This window comes from Notamacropus eugenii, chromosome 4 (assembly GCF_028372415.1).
Source record: "Notamacropus eugenii isolate mMacEug1 chromosome 4, mMacEug1.pri_v2, whole genome shotgun sequence".
NCBI lineage: Eukaryota > Metazoa > Chordata > Mammalia > Diprotodontia > Macropodidae > Notamacropus > Notamacropus eugenii.
In genome coordinates this window covers 338,721,434-338,732,546 of record NC_092875.1, presented here as the reverse complement: position 1 = coordinate 338,732,546, position 11,113 = coordinate 338,721,434, and the positions used below count along the sequence as shown (strand labels likewise).

Genomic DNA, 11,113 nt, shown 5'->3' with positions numbered 1-11,113 from the left:
GGCTAGGCTAATCTAGCCTAGAGGACAGCATAAGATAGGATAAAGGATGGGATAGGATAGGATATGATAGAGGAGGATAAGATAGGATAGGATCAATAAAATAGGTTTGTTTATATTTGTATTACTTCACAAAATTGTTTTGTTTAAAGAAGTTTGTATATCATTATAAACTCATTGTGAATGATTATCTTTCTTACAGACTTGTGATGATATGCTTAGGGTCTTTTGGAAACATTAAAGCTATATATAAATTCAGATAGTATTAGTCTCAAATTGAAATAAAAAGTTAGCCTTAACAATTAACCTTTGATCAATATTTATTGAGAACTTACTATGTGCAACACTGTGCAACACTCTGCTTTTTCTATGGAGAATGAGTTAGTCTCAGCCTTCAGAGGTTCTTATAATCTTGTTGAAAAGCTAGGACAAATGAATGTGAAAAGATAATAACAGATAAGCAGATAAGACTAGGAGCAATGAGTGAAATCTGCCTCTTAGTCAGGATATAAGGGGAAAAAACAAATAAACAAAAAACTTCCCTAGCAATTATAGCTAAACAAAAGTGTTGCAGATTATCTCATCAGGTAGTGAGTTCCTCATCTCTGAAGGTTTTTCAAGAGATGACCACATATCCAGGATACTGTAGGGAGGATTTTTCATTCAGGTGCAGGTTGGATGAAATGATCTCTAAAGTCCTTCCCCAAAGAGATTCTGTAAAGAAATAAATAACAATTCAATTTTTAAAAAAAAGTGAGAAATAGCTTTCACAGGATGTGAACATATACTAAGTAAATAGAATGGACAATAACTGAATGGCATTTCAAAGGCAGAAGAAGAGTTCAGTGTGTACTGAGATGGTCAGGGAAGGAGGGGGTACCTGGAGTAAGAACAGGACTTCCACAAGTGAAAGACATGGGAGACTGCAAAGTGTAGAAAAAGCAGGAGATTGCAGGATTTGAAGTCTCAGAATCTGCACACATTCCCCTTCCCTCCCAAACAAACGAACAAACAAATAAACAATTTTGTCTTTGCTTTTTTCTTTACCTGTCTGTGCATGTTGCTTCCCCACCTGGAGTTGTACTAGGATAGCCCCCACTTATATCTCCTCTTGGGCAGCTCCCATGCCCATGGAAGCCACATCTGCAGAGGCCAGTATTAAGCAAGCACAGATTGCTTACTGGCTAGTGGCCTGACTTTAAGGATGAGAAAGCCATGGGCCAGAGCTTCTTTCTGTCCCCAGGTCTCTAATGATGCCAGGGCCCCCCCACTCCCTGCATGGCAAGAGGGGGACTTGCCCAGTTTCAGCCCCCAAAGCCTCATCAGTCTTTCCAGAGGCTCCATTGCAGCAATTACAATCTAAATCCAGAGTCAATTACTCACTGTGTGAATCGCCCCCAAAAGATTGCTTTTCCTTTTCCATTAGTATTGCACATAATTGCACTCTGTGTGGTTCCTGGACTCTCATTCCAGACTTCAACGTCCAAGAGGATCCAGATGGACTATTAAGTCCCTTCACCTCCCATCTCTGACCTCACCAATGTCTTCAATGAGATACCTTTACTATTTTCTCCCACTACTCATTATGGAGCTCCTTGTGAGGGGAGACCTTGATATTTTTCCCTGCTGATTTTTCCAGAGACTCACTTGTTTTACCTGCCCCGTCCCCCTTCCCAAATATATGACCTTATTGAATTGGTGCTTTTCAGCACTCACATCCTTGACAGTTGCAAGCATTTAAAGGGTCTTTACACCTCTCCTCTTATAACTCTCCATACCATTTGGATAGTGGAGATGCTGCTGTTTAACTGCACAGGATACCCCATCTGGACCTTCCTTACCTGCCCAGTGTTTCAAACTGCTGCGACTTTCCTCTTTTCTTTAGCCACCAGAATCACAAGATACTTACAGCTGGTTCTACCTTTGCAGGGCCCTTCTAAATAAATCTAATAGCAAAATTGTAGCCTTCTATTCTAAAAGATTCCATGTTCTATGTATGCTGGGCAGAAGTGTTCAGTGGATGATGACTCATTTTCAAATAGCACAATTGTATTTTAGCTGTGAGCTCCTAGGGGTATAGCTCGTTAACCAAAATAAGTCCCTTGAGTGGGGCCATTTCCTGTGCATTGACAGGCCAGCTCAGGAAATAAGTTGGGAAAGGCTATCTTTCAGTAACCATTAAATCTCACTTGTAGGTGAGATTTAATGTAGGTGACCTACTCTTCTGCACATGGGGTTGGTCTTCAGAAAATAGATTATTTCATGTGACTAAGAGTACTATGAATAATGAAATTTCAGAAGAATGAGGGATCTCAGAGGTCATCAAGTTTAACCAGGACCTGAGCAGAATCCCTCTCTGACATATCCCAAACAAGCAGTTATTTAGTCTCTGCTTAAAGACCTCACAGAGTACTGATTATTCTCCAAAGTTGCCAGATCTACTTTTCAATAGTTCTGATGTTTAGGAAGATTAATAATCTCTAATCTAGTCTTCTTCCCTACAAGAAATAGAATGTACTAGGATTATATTTCCCCATTTATGCTATAGTTGGGACCAAAGTTTGTGCTGGGTCAAATGAATGGCTGCTAATATTTTTTTTCCCTTTGTAAGCTCACCCAGGATCAGAATTTGGGTGTTCTTTCAACTGATCTTACAGGATTTGCTTTTTCTCACATACATACAAAGTGTGACTATAAGGTAATGAGATAAACTTTCAGTATAATGAAGGAGATTGTCATCTGGTATCTGTGCTATGCTAAGTACTATGCATGATTCTAATTGTTGGTGGAACTTGCATTTCATCAACGAAACTGGACATATATGTACATCTTAAATGTAACAAAAAGATATTGATAAGAATCCACAAGAAGACCACTAGGATGGTGAAATGTCATGTGAGAGATCATCCAAAGAACACACAATGTCCCAACCTTGGGAATCTTCACACCACTAGGACTAGGTCACGAAGAGCTTATCTCTAATGACAGTGAATATATAGATAGTCCATACAAAAACCATATTATCTTATTTTTTTTTCTTTTTCAAGAGTCATTAAGCAGCAGTAAAATCTGAAACATTCTGGGCAGTGTGAACAATTTGTAATGAACAAATGACATGTAATAAACAAAGACTTGGAGCTGGGAGATACCCTCTCCCAGAAAAGAAGCACAGTGGAGATGAGGCCATCTTAGTACGTAACACGTAACAATTTAATGGGAGAAAAAATAAGTAGGAGGAAGATTAAGGTTGTTTAAATGGAAAAGTAATCTAGCCTCAGGAGACTGAGAAACAAAAGAGAGCCTAAAGACCATTCAGTTCAACTCTCTCATTCTACAGAGGAAGAAAATGAGCCTCAGAGTTGAAGAGATTTTCCTAAGATCACACAGGTCATAAAGTATTGAGCCATAAATTGGAAGTGAGGTCCTCTGACTGCCAACACCAGGGTTCCTTCTTAAAATACTGCTTTTCCTCCACCAGTCCTGGACCATGGATAAGTCCAATGCAGTAGGATAGTGATGGGGCACAGTGAAATTGAGACTAATTCCTGATGCCTGGGTGATAGGCAAATTTTGTGTCAATCTTCTCCACTGTGAGCTGAGTCATTTGGCTCTCCCATCCTCATGATAAGCTGGATTCCTCTTTCATGTATGTAACACTGAACACACTTAAGTGGTCTAGCTTTCATTCAATGAGACCTGTGAGAATACACTATCCATAACTAGTGGACCCTAGGAAGAGGACCCTACTCTCAACTTGTGCTCATCATTCAGTTATCAGGTCAGGCATTGTGCTAAGTGCTAGGAATAGAAAGAAAAAAGGAAACATCTCCTGCTCTCAAGAAACTTACATTTTAACAATCTGTTTGTCATGTGTATAACTGCAGATACATATATGTATGTAAATACATATATAATATAGTAATACAATTCACATAAAATAACACAATACATATGAAACACATATGTAAATGTATACATATATTGTATATATGTAAGTAAATATATGTGCATGTACATGCACATTCACACATGTAAATATGTAAATGTATATTTGTATGTATTTACATACATATTTACGCATGTTTATATATGTTTTATATGCATGTGTATGCATTTATACATACTTACGTCAAAGCAAATACAAGGACACTTTAGATAGGAAAGCACCAGAAGCTGGAGGGAACGAGAAAATCTTGCAAAAGAATGTCTTGGGTTGAAACTTCAGTGAAATCGTGGTCTCTTGAGAGGCAGAAGTAGGAAGGGAGAACATTCCAAGTATGATGAACAGCCAATAAAAAGGGGAAAAGATGAGAAATGAAGTGTCATGTCTGAGGGATGGCAGGTAGAACATTACAGCTAGATGGCTGAATGATAGAGAATGAAGGGAATACTGTGTGATCAAGCCAGACAGAGGAAAGGGCCAAGTGAGGAAGAGGTTTCTATGCCAAATAGAAGAGCTGTCTTCAATCCTAGTTCCCCAAGGGACATAGCTCCCATAGTTCATGATTACACGCTGACACAAAGCAAGAAGACAATGCAAATTGATCATTCTAACGGCAGGCAGAATGGTAATGATAATGATAATAATGCGGTCATTAAATCAACAAGAATTTACTATGATCCTAGGAGTCAGGTATTTTACTAGATACTGGTGATACAATGAAAAGAATGAGACATTTTTTACTTACAAGGAGTTTACATTCTAATGGAGGAGAAAAATAAGTATATCTAAAATATATGTAGCATAAATAAAAAAAATTAAGTATAAATATGTACAAAAGGACTAAATACAAGGTGGTTTGGGAAGGAGGGCATTAAGAGTAGGAAGTCAGCAAAGGTGTCTGAGCCATGTTGTAGAGAAGGGAATGGAGTGAAGTACCATGTGTGAGGCACAAAGAGAAAACCAATTTTGACTATGTACAAATTAGATACTTACAAGATAAATTGGAGATGATCTAAGAGGAATGACACTAAGATTAAGTAGGATTGAGAAAGCCTTCTTGCCTTTGGAATTTTAACTGAGACTTAACGGATGCCAGGATATGGAGATGAGGAGGGAGAGATTTCCACACTGAGGGTATAGACAATGAAGATGTCTGGACTTGGCAGACAGAGTGCCACATGTAAGGAAGATGCAGAAGGCTGGTGTCACTTGGCACAGAGTATGTGGAGGGGAATAAGGAACATATAAGAAAATGGTAAATATTATGAAAAGCTTTAAAAACCAAGTAAAGTTTTTCATATTTAATTTTGGAGGAAATGGGGAATAACTGAATTTGACCGTATAGAGAAGTTGACATTATCAGACTGGCGAATCCATAAGTTTAGTTTGACAGCTGAATGGACAATGAACTGCATCAGAGAAACTTGTGGCAGGGAAACCAATCAGCAGACTCTAGCAGCGTACCAGGTGTGAGGACTTAACCCAGCGTAGTAGTAGAGTCAAAGGAGAGAAAGGGTATAGGTGAGAGATGTTAGATAGGTAAAATTGACAAGACTAGACAACTGATTGGATATAGAGTCAAGATAGAATGAGGAATCATAGAATGAGGAATGCAACAAAGTTAATAATCTTTCTTATGGGGGGATGATGGTATTTTCAAAAATAATAGGAAGTTGTAGTGGGGAGAGTTTAGGGGAAAATATAAAGAGTTCAGTTTTGGACATGCTGAGTTTAAGATTTCTATAGAACACTCAATTCAAGATGTCTTCTAGGCAGTTGAAAATGTGAGACTGGAGGTCACGATTGAGCTGAGGACTGGACAAGGAGATACAAGAATTATCTTCATAGGGATGATAATTTTATCCATAAGAAATGAGATGTCAAATGAAATAGTACAGAGAGAAAAGAGAAGAGGGCCCAGGATGGTGACTTGAGGGATACCCTATGGTTATGAATCTATGAAGATTCAGCAAATGAGACAGATAATGAGAAGATAGATAGAAGGAGGACTTAGAAAGAGTGTCACAAAAACCTAGTTAGAAGAGAATGTCAAGGAGAAGAGAGTAATTAACATTGTCAGATCCTGCAGAGAGATATAGAAGAATTCAAATTGGGAAGAGGTCATTAGATTTGATGAATAACTTGTTACCTTTGGAGACAGCAATTGAATGAGGTTGGAAGCCAGACTTAGGAAAGGAATGAGAAGAAATGAAGTGGGGTTTATAGGAATCATAAAAGGGCTCTCTTGATCAAGGTAGTCCCTAGAAAGGGATATGCGTGTATGTGGGGGAAGGAGGGGGTTATGATAATAATGATAATAGTAATGATAGACAACATTTATATAGTTCCAACTGTGTTCCTGGCACTGTGAGAAGCACTTCGCAAATATCTCATTTGATTCTCACAACAATCCTGAGAGGTAGGTGCTATATTATGCAGATGAGAAAGTTGAAGTAAACAGGTTAAATGACATGCCCAGGATCATATGGCTAATAAGTGCCTGAACCCAGGTCTTCCTGATTCCAGGCCCAGTGCTTTATCCATTGTACCACCTAGCTGTTATGAAGGAATAAAAGGAGTTCATCAAATGGAGAGGGAGTTAATTTTAGACATAGCATCCACAATAGTGTGGAAATAAGAGAGGACAAGATACTAATCAAGAATGGAGGGTGGTCTGGTTTGACTAGAATGTAAAGTATGTGTGGAAGTGCCAAGCTAAGGTTAAGAGGTAGGTGGGAACCAAAATGTGAAGAGCCTTGAATGTCACAATCAGGTGTTTATCACTGAAGGAGATTTATGAGTAGAAGAGGAACATAGATAGAACAGTGAAAAATTATATAAGAGATAGATCTGATAAGCAAAGTAAGGCTTAAAGATTTCCCAAGACAACCTGATCAAATGGAATGAGAACCTCTATATTTTATTCAGTCAGAAAATCTTGTCAGAGGCACTCTCTCTTTTAAGGGTACAATTGGATCAGAGATACCTAGTGGGGAAAGGGTTCTTTAGAGGTCCATGGTTGACTCTGTTCTGTCAGATCCTTCTAGTCATGTTGGAGGAAAGGGGAAGTGATCATGCATTTATTAATAATCTACTATGTGCCAGGTACTTTGCTAGGCACTTATCAAATATGCCAATAATAATCCTCCTAAAATTCTATGAAATCATCAGTCCTAGCTAGATGGGGTCTGGTCAAGAAAATCAATGAATTATAAATCAACAAACATTTATTAAATGTCTACTATGGGTCTATCACTGTTCTGCAAAGAGTGTCCTCCATTCAAAATGTGTTAGGTCAGCGATGGGGAACCTGTGACCTTGAGGCCACATGTAGCCCTCTAGGTCCTCAAGTGAAGCCCTTTGACTGAATACAGACTTCACAGAACAAATTACCTTAATAAAAGGATTTGTTCTGTAAAACTTGAACTCAGTTAAAAGGCTGCACCCAATGACCTAGAAGGCCACATGTGGCTTCAAGGCCCAAGATTCCCCAACCCTGGGCTAGGCTATTTTGGTCAGCCCAGAGACTAACTGCCTCATAGAAACATGCACTTCCTTGAAGATACATCTCAAGTAACACCTTCCACCCAAAGCCTTTGCTAATCTCATCAGCTCTTAGGGCACTTTTCCCCTAACTAAATTGTTTTAATTTTGTATTTATCCTTTCTACATTTGTTTTATATAGATATGTGTACATCCTCATATACTTATTTGCTTCCCTCAATAAAATATTAGCTCCTTGATCACAATGACTGTTTCATTGTTGTCTTTGTGCCTCTAGAGCCTTACAAGAAGTAGTTACCTGGGACATATTGCCTTCATAAATCCTTGTTGATTGACTGATCTATTGAGAAAACAAGCAGGACAGGGAAACATGACCTACTTGAAGTCCTAGGTGAGCTGGTAGAAAGCTTGGGGGTAAGATTAAGTTTAAGCTACTGGCAGGGCCACAGAATAAGTCTGTCTAAACAATGGCAAGGGGTGGGGATGGTACAGAGGAAGGAGATGTTAGTAAGATTTTTCTAAGGCTTCTGTAATACCTTTTTTCCCTTGTGCAGAAAAGGATGAGAAAATGTCTGTCTGGATTGGAATTGACAAAACTAGGCAGCTCAGACAGAACCATCTTAAGTGCAGCCTTTAGCCACAGAAGAGATATTGAAGGTGATACAATCACTGTCACCAGAGAGGACACAAAAGGAAGATAACTGAATGCATCAAATTTGATTATTAGTCAAGAATCCCCTGATAGGTTGATTTGATGTGATCTTTATTCCTGGTGGTCACTTTACTTTGTCCACTGTTTAATTCAAAGAGTCATAGATTCTCTGAGCTAGGAAAGGAGCTTTAGTGGATCACAAATTCAGTCTTTCTTTCACTGATGGGTTACAGTTTCTAGAAATCCTGACAAATTTTTATAAAGTTTCATTTTGAACAATTCTAATTGTTCAAAGAGTATTACTTTCTGAGGCAACCTATTCCAACATACCAGACTCAGAGAATCACTAATTAGGATGATTTTACACATACAGATTAAAGCATGATGCTAATGATTATGGTCCATCTTCTTGTATTAAAATTCTACACCAATATTTCATCATAGAACCAAAGTGACCTTGTGTTCCTGGAGGACAAGCTCTTGAAGGTTCTTGAAGAAGATGCCTTGGTTCAAATCCAAACACAAACACTTAGTAGGTGTATTACCCTGAGCAAGCCTCTTGCAACCTCAGTTCTGTAATCTATGGAATGGGGATGACAATAGTACTTACCCTACAGTGTCATAAATGTAAATCTTTGTACAAACCTTAAAGCAATTTACCTTTCACGTAAAAATTATATCAATGTGAAGTTTTATTAATATTTAATTTAATTACATTTGCATACTTTTCAATATGCTTAGATGGAAATGGTTTAGGGACAAGTTGCTATCCTATAAAACAGAAGAATTAGAGACAAAGACAGAGACAGAGACCAAAATAGAGGAAATAAGGGAGAAAGACACACAGAAATAAGGAGTAAGGCAGGGTCAGGTAAGGCAGAAGGGAAGAAGAAGGGGAAAATAGAAAGAAGGGAACAGGGAAAGAGAAATAGGAGAGGAATAAAAAGAAAGAACAGAGAGAGAGGATAGAGGGAAATAGAAAAAGTGGGGAGGGGAATACTGCTTGTATTAGGTGCAGCATGACTCCTCATGTTTATAGGCAAGTGGCTAGACTAGATGACTTCTATGGTACCTGAATTATTCCATCTATGCTAATAATTCTACTTAATTGGAATAATATTTGTCCAGAGAATACAAGAGTTGGGATGGATAATTGATAATCTTTGTAAATTGTATACATACCATTTGGTCAGCAAATTTTTTACATTTCTAAAGCACTCTAAAGTTTACAAAGTACTTTCTTCACAAAAACCCAGTGAGGTTGGTAGTGTGATGTATGTTTTTTTAATTGTTTTTCAGTCTGTCTGACTCTTTGTGACCCTCTGAGGGTTCTCTTGGAAAAGATACTGGAGTGGTTTGTTATTTCCTTCTCCAGCTCATTTTACAGATGAAGAAACAGAAGCAAGCAGAGTTAAGTGACTTGTCCAGGTTATAAGTATCTAAGGCTGGATTTGAATTGAGGTCTTCCTGACTCAAGGCCCAGTGCTCTATCTACTGCCCCACCTGCCTGTCCTATATTTTACATATAAGAAAATTGAGGTTCAGGGTTATTAAAAAATCACTTGGAGCTAGTAAACAACAAAGCCAGGATGTCTTCTGACTCCAGGCTCACTGATTCTTCTCTATTCCTCTTAAGCTTCAGACATGCAGGATGTCTTATGGATGGCAGATTCCCAAGTCATAAAAATCATAATGATAGCAAGCAACTCACCTTTCTAGAGTATGTTAAGGCTTCCAAATAGACCCAGTGATGGATGGTGTGTTTTTTGACTGAGGACCAGTCTAGCTGTGCTTGGACAGGTTCATCACAAGGTTGGCCTCAGGGTGATGGATTTTTCAGCCACAGTAATTCTAAGAGACCATCTACTAAGTCATAACTGGGACTCCATCAGGGGAGGAAAAGCTCCTATGGACAAAATTGCAGATTCTTGAAATAAGTTATGGTTAACAAAGTATTTTCCTTAAAACAAACTTATGAGGAAGGTAGGTCATAGACTTATAAGATCATAGGTTTAGAGGTGGCAGTAACCTTAGAGGTCTACAAGGTTACCTCCTCAATTTTATAAGTCCATCATTCTACCTGCTACACCAGAGATGTCAAACTCTGGGTACAGTCTGCAATTGATCCATAAAACTCCCATACTGCAGAACCAGATTGAAACATAATTGAGAAATGTGTAACAAAATAAATAAAAATGCAATACAACATGGATAATGTTAATTTATGGTATTCTGGGTAAATGCTTACTCTGCAGGAATTCATTTCTATGTGAATTTGACACCATTGTATTATACCACACTGACTACCCAGAGTAGTTCCCTGGCCTTAGGATCCATACCTAGTAACTTGGAAAACAGGAAAAGTACTCCCTTTATCTCTCTAAGCCTTATCTTGGACAACTAGTACCCTTCTATCCTCCAACCTTATTCTCTCTACTCCTTATAAAAGAAACTGCTGATAAACTCCTTCATGATTATGTGCAGCTAACTTAAGGGCAGAAGTTTCCTCTCCTCAGGGAAGGGGGCAATATTCTAAAAGAGTACCCTTCAGAGAACTTTAATTAACAGAAAATAATGACACTCTGGTGAGATCCTTTAGTGAACCTAAAGGAAGAATCATAGAAGATTATGAAGACCCAGTCAATGCTGACAACCCTTTTATGTGGTTCATTTAAGGGAAGCCAAGGAGATTGTAGGATGCTAATCCTGAAGACATGGGTTAGAGTTGCTCCTGTCTCATTTATTCTGTATATGGACTTTTCAAGCTCCGTTAATCTCTTTGGACTTTAGTTTACTCATTTGATATTTACCTACCAATAATAATTTATTAAGGGCATATTATATGCCAGACACTGGGGACACAAAGAAAAAGTAAAACAAAACGAAACAAACAAAAAAAGTCCCTGCCTTCAAGGACTTTATATTCTAACAAAGGACACAACATACGCTAAAAGAGCTATGTATGAAATATAAAAAGAGTATAAGGAAAATGAGATGAGAAGGGAAAGTTCTAACAC

At 38.2% G+C, this 11,113-nt stretch overlaps 1 long non-coding RNA gene across 1 annotated transcript; it reads right to left on the bottom strand.

The window, feature by feature from the left end:
- Positions 1-299: 299 nt before the first annotated feature.
- LOC140498481 (uncharacterized) lies at positions 300-10,002 on the bottom strand. Its single transcript, XR_011965106.1, has 2 exons — positions 9,808-10,002; positions 300-711 (listed from the first exon to the last, which is right to left on the bottom strand). It is a non-coding gene; the product is annotated as an uncharacterized lncRNA (long non-coding RNA).
- Between the last annotated feature and the right edge of the window lie 1,111 nt (positions 10,003-11,113).